General features: G+C 45.4%; 1 protein-coding gene across 2 annotated transcripts in view; it reads right to left on the reverse strand.

Annotated features, from left to right (window-relative positions):
- The window catches only part of LMX1A (LIM homeobox transcription factor 1 alpha), a 160,776-nt gene that overhangs the window by 11,769 nt on the left and 130,595 nt on the right, over nt 1–18,412 (reverse strand). The gene's annotated exons all lie outside the window — the stretch shown is intronic.

The raw sequence follows: 18,412 nt of genomic DNA on the forward strand, positions 1-18,412 counted from the left end.
GAAGGTCTAAATGGGGTCACCCACAAAACACGCAAAATGCTACTTGGGGGCACCTGGCTGGCTCGCTCAGTAGAGCCTGCGACTCTTAATCTCAGGGTTGTGAGTTTGAGCCCCATGTTGGGCATGGAGGCTACTTTAAAAAAAATACTGCTTGGCATATAATAAATGTCCAATAAGCACTGTTTATTATTTCTTAGATGTCTTTTTTTTTTTTTTTTTAAGTCCGGACCTGGAGAAATTTTGGATAACTTCCTGGACACTGTGTCTGAAATTCGAGCCACTGTCAGGAGACAGAAAATACTACTGTTCCAAAGGCCGTAAGAGGACCAGCGTTCGATTACCTGCGGAATGCACGCAACACGGGTAGATAGAACTGCTCCGGTATAGAATAAGTAATTACCAAAGGAACTGTTTATATTTATGTGGATTCCTTGATGAGCAGTGACCAATACAAAGAGAACTTCGGAAGCAAGTGAAGCCTTCAGCGCGTGTCACGTTCTCTCCCAGGCTACCTCCTGCAGCCCACAGACCTCACACTCCAGAGAAGACGCTTCAGGGTCCGGGAAGTCCCCGTGTGAAGGAGGCGTTTTCCTTCTGTCAGCATTAAAAGCCACTGGCAGCTATGTGCTCACGTCACGCAAACAAGAACCTCGTTTCTGTCCGGGTCCTCACACCGCTCAGCTGTCTCCTTTCCTCCAGCAGAGAGCCTTGTCCCAAGGGCTCCGGTCTCCTGGCGCTGCTCCCGTTCGAGACCACCCACCCCCCACCCCGCCCCGTGTGGGAGCTGCACATGCTTGTTCATCCCACCGTCCTCCGTAAAGGATACTCATCTGCACGTGCCATCCCAGTTTCGACTTTTGTGGAATGTTCCAGGACAACGGCCTTTTCCGTCTACGAACATTTAAGCGTACACTTGGAACATGAAGGAGCATTAAGCTTTGAGCACCTTGAGGGCATGGCCCTTTCAATGTCATTGCACGGGTCTGATGTAGGCACACCTGGGGCTCCATCCAGCTCGGCCCCCCAGTGTAAGCACACGGCGCTATGGGAGTGCCATCACGCGCTGTGCCTCGGTTTCCCCACCTGCACCCCTGCAGCGATAGTGCCCAGCCGTGGGCGACTCAGGGGCAGTGCTGCTGTGGGCAAAGCAACTAACACGGTCCTGGTGCATAGGAAGCTCGACATTGAGTGGAAGGAACGCCCTTTCCTTTCTGCCTCACTCCCCTGGAGAGTACAGGGGAAAGGCCCAGAAAGACTGAAGAAGAAGAAACCGCATGACAAGGAGTGGCTGGCTACTCTGGCATCTTCCCCTCGGAGGTGGCTCTTCCCAGGGCAAATCCAGTCAGCGGACCTCAGCCATCCCTCCATAGCAAGGGGTTTGAGGATCTTTCGAGAAGGAGATTTTCAGAATGGCAAGGAAAAACCAAGCACAGAAGAACTAAAAGCCACAGGCAAATAAAAAGACCCCACAAGAAGAGAGACCATAGGAAAAAAAGAAGCCGCCGACTCCCCACCTTCACCCTTGATGGACCCAACATCCACTGCTCGGAGACCCCGCAGAGGCCAGTTCCTTCCACGAGGCCAATAATTCTGTCTGCTGGTGGATTCCTCAGGGTCAAGAGGGTGCTCCTCTGGTAACAGGGAGGACTTCAGTGAGTTTCCTTTGCAAATGGGCCGACACCCCCACCCCCACCCCCAGGATCATACAGATCTCCTCTAAGTCCAGAGACTAAAAGGGGTTAAGTCTGGAACAAACGACTGGCAGATCCAGAGTGCGATTGTACAATTCACTACATAGTACACCGGAAACTCCTAGAACACTGTACGTTAACTATACTGGAATCAAAAAGAGAAGCTTAATTTAAAAAAAAAAAAGGGAGTTGGAAAATATAAACCATTTTATCCCAGATTAAAAAAACATCAAATCCAATTTTATAATTTAGAAACCTCCTATCTTATTCCAGTTTTGTCCATAAAGCGGTATTTGCAAACGTCTTCTGGAGCCAGGCTGATTCTCCTGAAGCCATTCCTCACGCAGCCTGACGCAAATGTTTGTTGATAACTGGGAAAACATAACTACTGAACGTGTAAAGTCTAAAGTCATGCTAGATTCCTTGATGATGGCTCATCTCCGCGGCCATCATTTGGGAAAGCAATGCGGTATAGGTAACACATGGGCTCGAGAGTCCCAAAACTCAGGCTTAAACTTGGGTTCTATCAGTTAGGATGTGTGATTTGGCCCAAATTTCTCAAGGCTCCATTTTCTCATCAGGGGAAGTGACAGCGTCACTGGAGTTCCATGAGATGATACGTGTGTAAAAGGTTTAGCGCGGTGTAGAAGGTAACAGGTGCTTGGTAAATCATCATCACCATCATCATGACCACTACTCCAACATAAGAGAAGTATTCTTGATCGAGACACATGTTTTCTGTTAATAATAGCTGCCTGTTTTCGGGAGTCTGAGCTAAGGGTTTACGAAGCCAGCGTTCACTTCTCTCTTGGCAGACGTGACCCCAGCCAACGCTGCGAGTTGGGTTTTGCAGAATGTGAGTGTGTGCTTGCGAGAAGGAAGGTGAAGGGAGGGAGAGCAGTTGGGCTGGTTCCAGAAGGAAGACGTTAACCGCTGAGGTCTGTTCGGAGCCCCAGAGGCAGGGCGGCGGAGGCCCCCCCGCCCCGTGTCGCTGAATCTGTATCTCCGCTTGTCTGGGATACGGGCACCTTCCCCAGGAGCGCTATTCTATCCTGAACAATGGGGAGGGGGAAACAGAACTACCTCCCAGGATCACCCCAGCTGCCCACTTCTGGAGGATGTGGAGAGCACCGATGGTCTCATTCATCCTCCCCACACCCCTGTGAGAGGAGAGACGAAAACATCTGTCTTCAGAAGAGGAAGGAGAGGGGGGCCGGGGGTGAGGGAGGACGAGCAGGAGGGGGAGGACAGAAAGGAGATTAAGATTTGTCTCTGGGGTTTCTATTGCTTTTGTGGGTACACTTTCTCCCTATTTTATTCCTCCTTTCTGCTACTAATTTCTCTCTCTCTCTCTCTCTCTGTTCCCTCAGGTCCCACATTTTGCCTTCCGAGAGGCCTTCATGCTCTAGGCCAGGGGCCTACAAACTTTTTTTTTTTTTTTTTTTTTTTGGTAAAAGACCAGAGAGTAAATATTTTACTCTTCGAAAGCCTTAAAGTCTCTACTGCAATGACTCAACCTTGCCATGGTAGTGCAAAAGCCACACTACAACAGGTGTGGCTGTGTTCCAATAAAACAGTATTCCAAAAAACAGGTACCAGGCCAGATTAGGCCTGCATGCCACAGTTTGCTGGCCCCTCGTCCAGACCTCTCTTGACCTCCTCCTATTTTCCATCAAAACTGACATATCCTACGTCCCAGTCTTTCGGGTTCTGACTCTGGGGACAGGAAGCACCCAGGTGACACGGAGGAGTCCATGATTAGCAGAGCTTGATGTGTTTGTTCTCTCCCACCGTCAAAAACGTAGATGCACTCAACACAAAATGCCTCCAACCAAACAGTCACCGCTGTGGAATTTCAGGTGTCCTGGCAGATCCGAGCGAGGGAGATTATGAAGACCGAGCACGGAGAGGCCTTTTGGCACCTCTCAAAGTGCCGACAGGTGCCACGACCCAGCTGCCAAGGGGAACTCAGGCCATGGCTAACCACCTCCCCGCTTTTATCTGCTGTGTTGTAAATATTGCGGGCATAACGGTGCCCTCTAACTGTCTTGGGGAATTTCCAGGTTGTTCCTGGGATGTTCACGGAGGCTCCCTGCCTCCTCCTGCAGCAAGGCCAGGCCTGTCTGACTCTGACCCCAACTTCTCCATAAAAATACACAATGCCTGGGGCACCTGGGTGGCTCAGTCGGTTAAATGTCTGACTTCGGCTCAGGTCATGATCTCATGGTCTGTGAGTTCGAGCCCCGCGCTGGGCTCTGGGCTGACAACTCAGAGCCTGGAGCCTGCTTCGGATTCTGTGTCTCCCTCTCTCTCTGCCCCTCCCCCACTCACGCTCTGTCTCTATCAAAAATAAAATGTAAAAAAAAAATTTTTTAAAAACACACAACGCCTGAAATACACCCTTAATCGATTTGTCCGAGAGAAAGAAAAAGTTCTAAGAGAGCTAGGAAATTCCTCCCAGGACCCGCAGGAGCACTGGGGAGTAGAAGACGGAGAGGAACCTTCAAACAGCAAAGCCGTGGGAGGAGAGGCAGGAGGGCCCCTCTCTGTTGCCAGAGGCTCCCACACCCAGATGCAGGCCAGAGCGATCCCTCATAATTTAAGCTGACACCCCTCAGTGGAGATGAAAGGAACACTACTCGCTGTCTCCGACAACAAATGTCAGCATCCCTGGAGGCCATTTAGACACAAACACAGCATAAATCTGACTCCTAGTGGGGAAGGCCAGAGATTAAGTCTCCTCGCACAGCCTAACAGAGTGAAATGAACTTGCTTGGCATAAAGTTTGAACATGTTTCTCAGGGTCTTTCTTTCCCTTTTCTCATAAAAAAAAAAATCTGGAATGGTTCAGGGCTGTTGCTTCCCCCTTGCCTGGCCCTCCCACTCGTTTATGACATAAGCAATCACAGATGAAAGCACCAGCCATGGTTTATGGCCCCGAGACGGGCTGCCCTACCTGTGGGGCCTCGGAGATTCATTTCAGGTTGTTGGAAAAATCCCAACGGCCCATAAACAGGGAAAGAGATATCTGAGCTTGGCCCGGGAGGTGAGGGTGAGGGAGGGGGGCAGAGACCCTCATGGTAGGGAAGGGAGAGGCAGGAACGGGCCTTAGATGCCTCCCCAGCGATGAGCCTCATAAATGTCCTTCAAGCCGGGGGAGGAGAGGAAGGGTCTGGGACTCGCTGGGGGGGGAGGGAAGGAAGGAAGGGCGGAATTTATGAAGACAGGGTGTATGAAGACAGGAAGCTATCTCGGTCACTGCCCTGCGCTACAGGATTGGAACTGCATTCTCCCCGAACACGGCAACAGTTAACTCCAGATGCCGCAGCATCTAAAATCCAACAGGCAAGAAGGAAAGTCCTCTAGAAAAGTAAAGTCCCTCCAGCTACTGTTTGAAACCGCCTTACACGTGGCTCTTCGAGGAGGTCTCGACTCAGACCCAACTCAGGTTCCTATGAAAGATCTGACTTGGAACTGGTTCATTTCGTCAGGCACTGTAGGGGGACCGTTCTGGGACACGCAGATGATGAGATTCAGCCTCTGTCTCCCACGGACATTGAAAGGTCAGGTGCATCAGGTGAATATACAAAATATAGTAAGATGTAACTGTGGCCATGAAATAGGACAGCTGGATGCTAGCCTTAATTTCGCTCCTCAGCTGTATCCCCTTGGATGAAATTCCCTACATCTCTAAGACCAAATTTCTTCATCCACAAGATAACATAAGAATCCTTTCCTCGGCATGCAGTCATTTTACAATTGCATTGGTTCATTGTCCCTATCACAACACTATGAGGCAGGAAACGTATATGTATATGTGTGTGTGTGTGTGTATACATATATATATACATATATATATACGTGTATATATATATATATATATATATATATATATATATATATATATATACATATCATAGATGAGTAAACTGAGGCCCCAGGCAGAGTATAGCGTTGCCCAAGGGCACACAGTGGGGATGCTCTGTCTGGTGCCCCCACGCCCCCTCTCCCTGCCTAAGCTGCCTCATGGGATTGTGACAAAGATCCAAGGGTGCCTGGTATTTGCAAAATATCAGGTACTGCCCAACCGCAGCCGGCGTCCCTGTTATTAAAGAGCGAGGAAAGAAAGGCTCACGGGCAAGGCTTTCTCTGGGGTGGGTCATCCACCTGGAGCTCCTGATGGAAAGCCATTCTCTTCAGTCCAAGAGGGACGGAGCCTCCCCTCCCTCCCCACACGTGCCCCACCACTGCGATCCCCACAAAGATCTCCAGTCTTAAGGCGCTAAGCCCTTCCAGAGCAGAGCACACAGAAGCCAAGAGCCCTCCTGAGTCAGGCCGGAGGTAACGTGTCCCAGAAAGGCACCTTTGTTCAGCGATGCCCACGACGGGTGGGGGCTTCTGTGCCAGGCAGAGGGAGGGGCCAGCCAGGACCCCGGAGGGAGGGACATCTCCACTCCTGGGAATTACCATAGATTTGCATCAGTTTGGGGTCTTTTTACATCTGAATAGGCTTTATGCTAATACCTACCCTGCCTCTTCACACACACACACACACACACACACACACACACACACTGCATCCTTTCCTCTGAGTTCCTCCATTGCTTTCCCCGTTTTAATAAAAGCACATTTACATGCCATCCAAACTGTTAAGCACTGGTGCAAACGTTCTCACTGCCTCTATGCATAGATTTGTCGTATATGGAGAGACGAATAACCAGGATATCAGAAGACTCCTCGATACCGACATCACTAAACAAAAGCCATAACTTGTGTAGTTTTGATGTGGCTAGTACCAGAGAGGGGGACTGGAAGCTTCTAACAAGTCAAATCAGGTATTGGGGGCTCAGCGCTCAGCCTCAATAAAAGCTCATTAATCCAGCTGCCCAGTGATTCACTAGGCGAGGGATGTGATACGCATAACACTGTCCTAGGTTAATATTAATAAGGTTGGAGGGCATTTGCTCTGGTTTAGGAACAGACTTAGGTGGATCGAATACTAGATCTCTTTGAAGTAGTCCAATTTTGCTGCATTAATTATCTTCAGGAGGATAAAGTTATCTGAGAAAATGAAATTGTTTAAGTCAGGGTCGGGAGATAAAGGGTTCTCTCTCCAAATTAAAAAGAGAACCAGACAACAATCCTCGAGGCGACTGGGGAGTTGAGTGAGTTGGATGACACTGTAAATGGCCTCATTGTGGCAGGGAATCCTCTCTGGACAAGTTCATTGTGGACTTCATCATACACAGAAGTTGCCTGGATGACCACAGCTGATCTGACTGCCTGTGTGCCCTTGGCAGAGACATCCCGGTGGTGATTAGGCCCTCTGCTGGTTTGAAGAGGCAGGCTGAGGCCAGTACCCACCCAGGTCTGTGCCTTCAGACTCCAGTCCATTCCACAGACCAATGAGAGACTCAAAAGAGCAAAGTGAGGTCAGACACACAGTGTCTACTGACCTCCACCACTCACTGGCTACGTGATCTAAGGTAAAGGACCTAACCCCTCTGAGCCCTACCTTCCTAAGTTGTAAAATCAGGGGAAGAAAGACCTGCCACACCTCCCTAACAGGGTTGTAAGAACTCAAAAGCAGAAGTAGGTAAAAGCCCTTAAAAAAATTGTAAAATGCTATAAAAATGCAAGATATTTTCAATATTTTCATTTTTACTATGTCTCTTGACTGCTTATGAACCTACTGCATATCCCCACTGTGAAACCCACACTCCCCATATGGGATGTCCCATCATTCCACAACTACATCTGGGTGTGTGCCTACCACGCCCGGGCTTTTTTCCAGACACGGGGTGAGGAGGAGTGGACAACAGCAATAAAGTCTCTGCCTTCCTACCTCTATTGGGAGAAGACAGACAATGAATAAAGAAAGAAAACCATAAATCAGTCCACGACCATGTTAAATATGCCAGGAATAAAACAAAATAGAGCAACAGGCTAGAGAATGACTGGGGAGGGGAGGGAATACTTCTTTTAGTGCCAGAATTCTGTACCAAAAGACTCGAATCTCCTGAGGACACCCTCACCTGTCTTCCATGACAGTTCTTTTCTTTTCCAAAAACCCTGAGCCCGTGTTTGTCTGCCTCAAACATTTTAGATACCCAAGAATATTCAAATTATATATTGCTTTACATTCTCTAACCACTGGAGCTGAAAAGAATACTATAAACTCTTAAGTGCGGATTTTTTGAAACAAGTGCTGCCCTGGGCTAGTAGGAGAATCCTGTCAGGCCATACTTCTGGAAGTAGTATAGCAAAGGGGTGAAAAGCATTGCTTTACATTCAAATATTTTACTCCATCATTTTATCATTTAGCTGGTGCCCTTGACCAAGATGCCGGCATTAAGTCTTGGTCTTCCCATCTATAAAATAGGGTTAAACGCACCTGCCCAAGAGGCTAGGAATAATAAATTAGACCACTGATGTATAGTATTTATGTACTAAGCTTATGGTAAGAACTTGATGCTCGCTAAATAAATATTATCATTAGAATTTTGTGTATCTTCCATAGAGCTAGAATAAGCTTCTAGAAAACAGACACATTGAAATAATCTTCCGATCCTCTGTGACAGGCTGAGCACTCAGGAGATTAACAATTAGTTGTTAAATAGCTCACGTCTGATTAATACAGAGCAGACAGAACGAAGCCAAAAGTCACAGTCGCGATGCATGGCACACCGCACAGTCCTGTCTTCCCATTTTTCACAAATCCATTCACCAATGCCAACCAACTTCCTGTGGCTATAGAAATTACTGGAGAATTATTAGTTACCTCCGTACTGGAGGGCTCAGCGGGGATGAAAAGTTCGCCCCTTAAACTACGATCTGAATTTCTCTTTCACACTGATATTGACCCCACAGATGGCCCTCTGTTCCATCAGTACCCACCCAGTATGTTTTCATGAGAAGAGAACAGGCCATTAAAAAAAGAGAAACCCAAAATTATGATAATTAGGGATAAAGGCCGGAAGAAGGGAAACCAAAGAAAAGAAAATGGAAATGTGGACAGAGAGGGGCCAACATTGCAGAGCAGGGACCACAGTATGATTTGTCCTCCAGCCAGTCATCCGGTGACTGGAACATATGGTCCCCAAGGACAGCTGTGGGGAGAAACGGCACTCGGCCAGGAGGCCCTCGGCCCTCTCGGGTGGGGCTGCCCTTCCTAAGTGAGAGATCTTCAACATTCTCATGGCCACGGTTCTTCGCAGGTGAAAACATAAGATTAGGTGAGGAAACCATATTTTTTGCAGAAAGAACTTGCCCTAAATTAACTATAAATACTACAACTGTGTGCAGTGAACTCCACTATAGCCATTTAGAGAGGATTTATGGTTATCACCCTTAAGTGAAACTGGGTGTCCAGAGTTGATCTTGATGTTGAGGAAATCACTGCTAATAGCACCATCATAAACACTTCGCGTAATGAGCTAGCTTTGACTTTCTTAACATTTTTTAACGTTTGTTTATTTTAGAGAGAGAGAGACATAGAGCATGAGTGGGGGAGGGGCAGAGGGAGAGGGAGACCCAGAATCCGGAGCAGGCTCCAGGCTCCGAGCTGTCCGCACAGAGCCCGACGCGGGGCTCGAACTCAGGAACCGCGAGATCATGACCCGAGCCGAAGTCGGACGCTCAACCAACTGAGTTACCCACGTGCCCGGCTGGGTTTGAGTTTCTAAGGGTAAAAAGTCTTCTGGATACTGTCACTACTGGTAAATTATAAAGTTTATTGTTGAAATAAGGTAAGAGGAAGAATACCGGTGCTCTGAACATAAGACCACCATAATTAAGCTACTTAAGCACAGATTGCTGGGCCTTTCTCTCTGGGACAGGGGCCTTCTCCCCAGTAGGTCTGGAAGGGGTCTGAGACTTTGCAATTCTTTTTTTTTTTTTTTTTTTTTTTTTTTTTTCAACGTTTTTTATTTATTTTTGGGACAGAGAGAGACAGAGCATGAACGGGGGAGGGGCAGAGAGAGAGGGAGACACAGAATCGGAAACAGGCTCCAGGCTCCGAGCCATCAGCCCAGAGCCTGACGCGGGGCTCGAACTCACGGACCGCGAGATCGTGACCTGGCTGAAGTCGGACGCTTAACCGACTGCGCCACCCAGGCGCCCCTGAGACTTTGCAATTCTAATGATCTCCCAGGTGATGCTGATGTTACTGGTCCAGAAACCACGCTTTGAGAATTACTGACCTAGAACATTCCTCCCTCTCTTTCCCTACCCCTACCCCTGCATGTATAATACACAGGGAGGACCAGCAATCATAGTACATTTCTTCCCAGTTTTTATCAGGAAAAAATTGACATCCATTGTTGTATAACTTTAAGGCGTACACACGATGATTTAATTTATGTATATTGTGAAATTATCACCTCGATAGGTTCTTCTAACATCTACCTTCTCTATAGATGCAACAAAAGGAAAGGAAAATACTTTCTCCTTGTGATGAGAACTCTCAGGACTTACTCTCTTAACAACTTCCCATGTACCACACAGCAGTGTTAGCTGTTGTCATCATATGGTTCATTCCAGAAGTTTGTACCATTTGATCACTTGCCTTTCAATTCTACTGACCCCCCCAACTCTCCCCTCTGGTATCCACCAGTCTGACCTTCTTTTCTATAAGCTTGTGTTTTTGTTTTGTTTTTATTTTTTTTTTGGATCCACCTATGAGATCATACAGTATTTGTCTTTGTCTGACCCATTTCACTTTGCATAATGCCTTCAGGGTCGAAAACCATGTTGTCACAAATGATAGGACTGCCTGGTTTCTAAGGGCTGAATCATATTCTATTGTGTATATATAGCTCAACCTCTTGTCCATTCACCCATCAATGGACACGTAGGTTTCCATGTCTTGGCTACTACAAATAATGCTGCTGTGAACACAGAAGTCCAGAGAGCTTTTCAAGATCCTGATTTCAATTCTTTTGGATAAACACCCAGAGATAGAATAACTGGACCATAGGATAGTTCTGTATTTAATTTTTTGAGGAACTCCAGTCTGCTTTCCATCACATCCGCACCAATTTACATTCCCGCCGTCAGTGCACGAGGATTCCCTTTTCTCTACATCCTCACCAGCATTTGCTATCTTTTGCCCTTTTGATCATGGCCATTGTTACAGAGGTGAGGTGACATCTCACTGTACTTCTGATTTGCATTTCCTCAGTGCTTGGCAATATTGAGCAACATTTCACGTGCCTGCTGGTCTTTCACAGATCTTCCTTGGAGAAACGTCTATTCAGATCATTTGCCCATTTTTAAATCGGGTTATTTGGGGATTTTTGCTATTGAGTTGTAAGAGTTCTTTATATATTTTGAATATTAACTCCTTATCAGAGATATGGTTTGCAAATACCTCCTCCCATTCCGTAGCTTGCCTTTTCATTTTGTTGATGGTCCCTTTTGGGGGGTGCAGCAGCTTTTTAGTTTGAAGTAGTTCCCTTGTCTATTTTTTATTTCATCGCTTGTGCTGTGGTGTTCTATCCGAAAAATCATTACCAAGACCCATGTCAAAAAGATTTGCTCCCGTTTTCTTCTAGGAGTTTCATGGCTTCAGGTCATGCATTTAAGTCCTCCAATCTATTTGGACTTAATTTTTGTGCGTGGAGTAAAATCTGAGTCCAGTTTGATTCTTACAAATGTGAATATCTAATTATCCCAGCACCACTTACTGAAGAGACTTATCTTTTCTCCGTTAAGTATTCTTGACTTCCTTGTCAAATATTAGTTGACTGGGTATGTTTGGGTTTATTTCTGGGTTCTTGATTCTGTTCCATTGGTCTATTTGCCTCAAGCACGATAAACAATCCCAAGCAAAAGCCTGCTTGGCATTCTCTCTCTGCCCCTCCCCTGCCTGCTCTTTTGCTCTCTCTCTCTCTCTCTCTCAAAATAAATAAACTTAAAAAAAAAAAGATTTTCTAGATATAAAATCATGTCTTCTGCATATGGAGACAATTGTATGTCTTCCTTTTCAACTGATACATTTTATTTCGTTTTCTTGCCTGACTGCTCTAGCTAGGACTTCCGGTACTATGTTGAATAGGAATGGTGAGAGTGGGAATCCCTATCTTGTTCCTAATCATAGAGGAAAACTCTCAACTTTTCACCACTGAGTATTATGGTAGCTATGGATTTGTCATATATGGCCTTTACTGTGTTGAGATATGTTTTTATGCCTGATTTGTTAAGAGTTTTTATCATGAATGGATGCTGAATTTTGTTGACTGCTTTTTAAGCATCTACTGAGATGATCCTATCATTTTTTTCATTATATTAATATGGTGTAGCACACTGATTTGCATTTGTGTAACGATCCTTGCATCTCAGGGATAAATCCCATGTAATTATGGTGAATGATCCTTCTAATGTGCTAGTGAATTTGGTTTGCTAGTATTTTACTGAGAATTTCTGCATCTATCTTCATCAGGAACATTGACTTGTGGTCTTTATGTAGTATCCTTTTCTGGTTTTTTGGGTATGAGGATAATGCTGGCCTTGTAAAATGAGTCTGGGAATGTTCCCTTCTTGTCAATTTTTTTGAAGAGTGAGAAGGACTGATGTTAATTCCTAAAATGTTTGGCAAAATTCACCAGGGAAGCCATTTGGTCCTGAGGGGTTTTTTTGTTTGTTTTTTTTGGAAGATTTCTGTTACTGATTCAATCTCCTCACTAGTCATCGGTCTAGTCAGATCTATTTCTTCCTGACTCAATCTTGGTAAGTTACATGTTTCTAAGAATTTTTCCTTTTCTTCTTGATTGTCCAGTTTGTTGGCATAGAGTTTTTCACAGTAGTCTCATCATCCTTTGAATTTCTGTACTATTGCTTGTAATGCCTCCATTTTCATTTATAATTTTGTTCATTTGGATTTTTTCTTTTTTCCCTGATTAGTTTAGTTAAGGGGTTGTCAATTTTGTTTGTCTTTTCAAAGAATCAACTGTTAGCGTGGTTTATCTTTTCTGGTTTTTTATTTTTCGTTCTCTATTAGTTCTGCTTTAAGCTTTATTATTTCCTTTTTCTGCAAACATTGGACTCAGTCTGTTGTTTTTCTATTTCCTTGAGGCATAGAGTTAGAATGTTTATTTGGGATCTTTCTTACGTAATAGAGGGGTTTATTGCTATGAACTTCCCTCTTGGAGTTGCTTTAGTTGCACCCCATAAGTTCTGAGGTGTTTTTTCCATTTTCCTTTTCTTCAAAAAAAAATATTTCCCCATTAATTTTTTCTTTGACTCATTGGATCTGGATGTCCATTTCTCAGGTCTGGAAAAATCCAGCCATTATTGCTTTAAGCATGCTTCCTGTCCCTTTCTCTTTCTCTTCTCCTTCTGGAATTCCCATAATGAAAACATTGTTTCTTTTCGTTGTGTTCTATAATTCCCACAGGGTTTCTTCACTTGTTTTCATTTTTTCTTTTTACTCCTCTGACTGGGTAATTTCTTTTTTTTTTTAATGTTTATTTATTTTTGAGAAAGAGAGACAGAGCATGAGCACGGGAGGGGAAGAAAGAGAGGGAGACACAGAATATGAAGCAGGCTCCAGGCTCTGAGCTGTCAGCACAGAACCTGATGCAGGGCTTGAACTCATAAACCTCAAGATCATGACCTGAGCCGAAGTTGGATGCTTAACTGACTGAGCCACCCAGGTGCCCCTGACTGGGTAATTTCTAATGTCCTATCCTCCAGATCACTAATTCTTTCTTCTGCATGGTTGAGTCTACTTTTGAAACTTTCTATTGAATTCTTCAGTTCAGCTATTGTATTTTTCAACTCTAGAAGTATTATTTGGGTTTTTTGATGGTTGCTATTTCCTTGTCAAACTTCTGGTTCTGTTCATGCATTGTTTTCCTAATTTTGTCACATTGTCTCTGTTTTCCTTTTTTTTTTTTTTTAAGTTTAATTATTTTGAGAGAGAGAATCCCAAGCAGGCTCTGTGCTATCAGCATGGATCCCAACGCAGGGCTCCATCCCACAAATGAACCATGAGATCATGACCTGACCTGAAATCAAGAGTCAGATGCCCAACTGACTGAACCACCCAGGGGCCCCTAGTTGTCTGTGTTTTCTTGTAGTTTGCCAAACTTCCTTAAGAGGTTTATTTTGAATTCTTAGTCTGACAGTTTGTAGATCTCTGTTTCCTGAGGGTGTTTGCAGGTTTATAATTTTCATTTGGTGGTGTCATATTTACTTGTGTGTGTGTGATCATTGATTCCTTACATCAATACCTTGTGCATTTGAGAAATGAGGCTCCTCTTCAAGACTTTACAAGTTTGCTCTGGCAGAGACAGTTTTTCACCAGTTAGCTCAGTTTCAGTTTCTGTGTGTATCTAATGGTAATGTCTTTGGACAATTGGAACCCGCTACTATGGTCTATTCTGGGGTGAGGCAATTGTTTGAACTCCAAAAATGGGGGCGTGGGGTGCCACCAGCTGAGAATAGTCGACTGGGACTGCTCATTTGTTTCCCTGCCCACATGAGACTGTAGGCTGGACTTTGCAGTTTCCTGAATTTTCTGGTCAGGCTTATTAGAGTGTTGGGACTGGGTACTATATTCAGCAAAAAGTAGAATGATTAATTGGCTTCCCTGCCCTTGTAGGGCAGTGTGAACCTCATTGTTTGCAGGATCAAATCAATCCTGAGTGTGCACTGAATTACCTGGACAGGCGAGGCCACTGGTTTTGCTGTGAAGATGGGGGAAGCCACAGGCTATGCTGTTCAAACGCCCCTATGCGGTGCTGTTGGATGATCTGTGCAGGTTCCTGTGTTCTCTGGTTGGGTTCCCTGCCATGGCCAAACGTGCTGAAGGCTGTACTGAGCAATGAGTGGGATTGTGAATTATATTCCCTGCCTCGGCACAGCAAGAAAAGCAGCTCTAAAACCAGGAAAGCTCTTTGATTGTTGTCCTAACTCAAGCCGGCCCACACCCCAAGTTCCCTAGCCGAAGAGGGCCACGAGTTTTGCCCTGCAAACGATTTGCTCTGTCTGCCCTTCTCCTGGCTTGAATGTCACTGGGCTGAACAGTTTCCAAGAGTTGTCTCCAAGTCTTCTGGTCACATGGGGCCAGAAGATATTCTCCACAACGCATGGAACTATGTCTCAACCTCCTTGCATGGGTGGGAAGGGGAAGGACCACTCCACAATACTCTCAGTTTCCCAAACATGCTCTCTGGGAGGAGTCAGGAGATACCCTCAGCCTTGGCCATGAATTAATCCCTCTGCCTGTGGATAGCCTCCATTCCCAGTAGTGACTTTTGCTCCGGACGTGAGCAGCTCCACCTGCCCACCTCCTGTCTTGAGCACCACTACGCTTCATAGCTTCCAGGAGTAGTCACCTGCCCTTCTGGTCAGATGGGGCTGTGATTCAGCACCTTGCCTGAGTGTGGGCAAACTAGGCTCTAGGGAAAACAAACTATTCATTTGAGGATCCCAATTAGGAGGACCTACATCCCACCAAGTTCTCTGGTCAGACTGTGCTCCCAACTTGGTTCTGCAGATGAACAAAACTGATGCCTGGGATTACTACCTGGGCACAGTAGGTATGAACTGTGAGTTATGAACTCCAGAGTAGGAGGCTGGTTGTCCCATCCTGGGTTCTCTTTTCCCACTTGAGGACCCAGTGGCTCAGGGTAGAACTCTCTTCGTGGTGCTGTGCTGTTCAGGGACAGAAGCAATGTGGTCAACATTTAGTCCCTGCTCTTACCCTTCTAATGCAGTCTCGGAAGTGTGCGTGGGGAGGTGGGGGATGGTTTCAGCCTCACTCTGTGTTCTAGAATTCTCCCAGTGGTGTGTTGTCCTTGAATAGATGTTAGTTGTTCTGGTGAAAGGAAGTGAAGTCAGGAACGACCTGTGTTGCCATCTTGGGTTATCACCCTCTCCATAATGCATTCTTACTTTCAGTCAACAGAGGTCTTCATACCTTTTCAACTAATCTACATCTTCAGAGTGATTCCTTCCAGTTTTGATAATTAGGGGAGAGTAAAATTATATTTAAAAAATAATGGTGTGACTGGATGAAAAGTATACAGTGACCTAAGACTGGCACGAACAGGACAGCCATTGGCATTCATCATCTCCAAGTACCCTACCAAGCACGAGGGCCAGTTCTCTGTCCTCTCTGTCAAGTGTAATGGCTACTAAACACCCAAGCCATGGATACCTAGGCTGGTAAGAGAATGGCGGGCCTCTGAAAGGACTCTGCAGCATGATTCACCTTTCTTTTACCCTCACATCAGGTTGCTCTCTACTCCTCCGTTCGTTATCACCCCTTGGGATTGAGGCAAAGTGCTGAGCAGTGCTTCTGCCTGCAAAACCCAAACGACTCAAACTAACGTCTCTCACAAAACACAAATGTTAGCAAGTGGGCCCATTTCGCGTATTGTCTTAGATCGAGTCTTAAATGAGCCCTCCCTTGCACTAGCTGTTTCCTCTTCACTGACACCAGTGAGAACCAGAGCAAGAGGCTCTCAAGAAGCTTGACAATGGGAAATACCTTACCATCATAGGTACGGCTGAGCTTTGGGGACACGTAGGTGGCGAATGTGCTATCTCAGTGGCTGCAGCTTAACCTTGCTATCAGGTTCTAGGTTAATGTAGCTTCTCTTTATATCACGTGGGTTACTCTACATGATGGATGTGCACCTGAGAAGGTATGTATGGGTCCAATTTCTGTAAAGCTGAATTTTATTCTCCCAATGAAGGCGCTTTTAGACTTACAGGTGCTTTACCTTCAAGGATAAATACTTATTCTTCAATATACAGAGGAGTCCTAATACTTTCATCATTTATGTGTTTACAGGCACTCACAAGGAAGTCAGAAGAAAGGGAAAAAAACCAAAGTATTTCCTCAACCCCCCTCTACTTGGGTCGTGCCTCCAACAGCTGTTATACCTCCTCCATGGCTCTGAGTCACACGTGAAAATCCCACCGCGGTGGCAGCTTCCACCAGATGTCCACAGAAGCTTTATCACCTGTCACTCTGCAGCTTTCCTCTGCTGCAAAGTTGTAGACTGTTTCACCATCCTGATCTGTTCACATCTCAACGATCCCATCACTGTGTGACGAACGCTCTGTATTAAACCCCATTTTAAATAATGACAGTTGTTTCTACTCTCCTCGTCGGCCCCTGTCTAACACAGTTCTCCAGACTGACAAGGGATGTTACAGGTCTGGCAACTGTGCCTTCATTTGCCAGGTGAGCATCTCCAGACACCCCATTTCACCAGCCATACTGAAACCAAAGTTAGCTCAAATCACCTTCTCACTTCCTTTGTTATTTTTCTTTGACTAGTTTTGAAGGCTTATGCCACAATAGCAGTTAGGTAATGAGACATGACAATTATCACTCCAGGATTTAGACTTTGGGCACCAGATTTGCTGGAAATCACTACTAACGGTCTATGAACAGTCAGCACCATGGCCAGATCCTAAAGGCCACAGACAAAACTGGAGGCCAGCAAAGACTTTACCGGAAATTTATTCCAGGGATGGGACACAGAAATTGGACAGCTCGTCAGTTTTGCTTAGAGCACCTCTCTTCAATTTGTCTCCAATATCTGTACTGCTTTGTCATACGCACACCAACCAACTAAGAAGACAGGTGTTGCCACACGCGGCAAACCTCTGGGAATTGTTCAAATTGAAATGATCTTTACAACCTGTCCTGGCAATCAGTTACCATAATCCATCAAATATAAGATGCTTTAATTATAGAACATGTCATTTTATGGGCCACCAAGAAAAAAAAAAGTGACAAATTAAACTTTGATACAGCGCTTTCTCACCACATCTCAACTTTGTGAGTCACACCCCAATTTTGCATATGTTAAGATGCAGCCAATAAACATGAACATGAAATGTGGCCTTTGCTCTGTTTTAGGCTCCTAAGCCTTCCTGAACCGGATAAACCGTTTAAGGGTCTGGTCATTCTAGAAAACCCCAAGGCTCAGGACCTCGGGGAGGGCCATCCACCAATGAAAGTTACAGCCATTTCCATTATTAGTCCCAAATACGTCTTTGGTATTTGGGGGAGCTCTCTCTGAAGTGGGCGCAAGAGAGCCTAACACTACATGTGCCTTCCCCAGTAACTATAACGTGGTCTTGGACGAGGCACTTTACTTCAATTCCCTCAACTATGGAGTAAGGGAGTTGTGATAAATGACGCCTTAGATTCCTTTCAATGTGGTCTTCTGAATGAATGGGGAAAATACTAACAAATATGCTGTCTGGTTATGATCACTAAATTAACCAGTGGTTCTCAATAAGAAATCTTTTGTCCCCAGGGTCCTCTGCGAATGTATTAAGGCTCTTTGGTTGGTACAATGACCGATGACCTTCCTGGCATTTAGCAGAAAGAGGCCATAGATGCAAAATACCAAACTGTCTCACCCAAAACGTCAGTAGGGCTCACATTAAAGTATCCTGACTATGACCTTCTGAGAAAGCATTTACGATGGTGAACAGAAACCTCTGAGCTTATGCTCTGTTTCCATAATGATTCTCCTAATCTTACTATAATTATTTAATGTCAACAGCATAGAAGGCAGACAGCAAGAATGTCACTTGAGGCAATGCCTTAAGGAACACCCCCGCCCCTCCACCATTTGCTATCTAGATGATGATCTGAATCTTAACATTCTCCTGTGAACTTCTCAAGTTTCATTTTTCCTGGTGCTGGAACCGGTCCTATGCACAAGGCAATAACTCCCCGCATGGGC

This window comes from Panthera pardus, unplaced genomic scaffold (genome assembly GCF_024362965.1).
Source record: "Panthera pardus isolate Hobbes unplaced genomic scaffold, ASM2436296v1 HiC_scaffold_21, whole genome shotgun sequence".
Classification (NCBI taxonomy): Eukaryota; Metazoa; Chordata; class Mammalia; order Carnivora; family Felidae; genus Panthera; species Panthera pardus.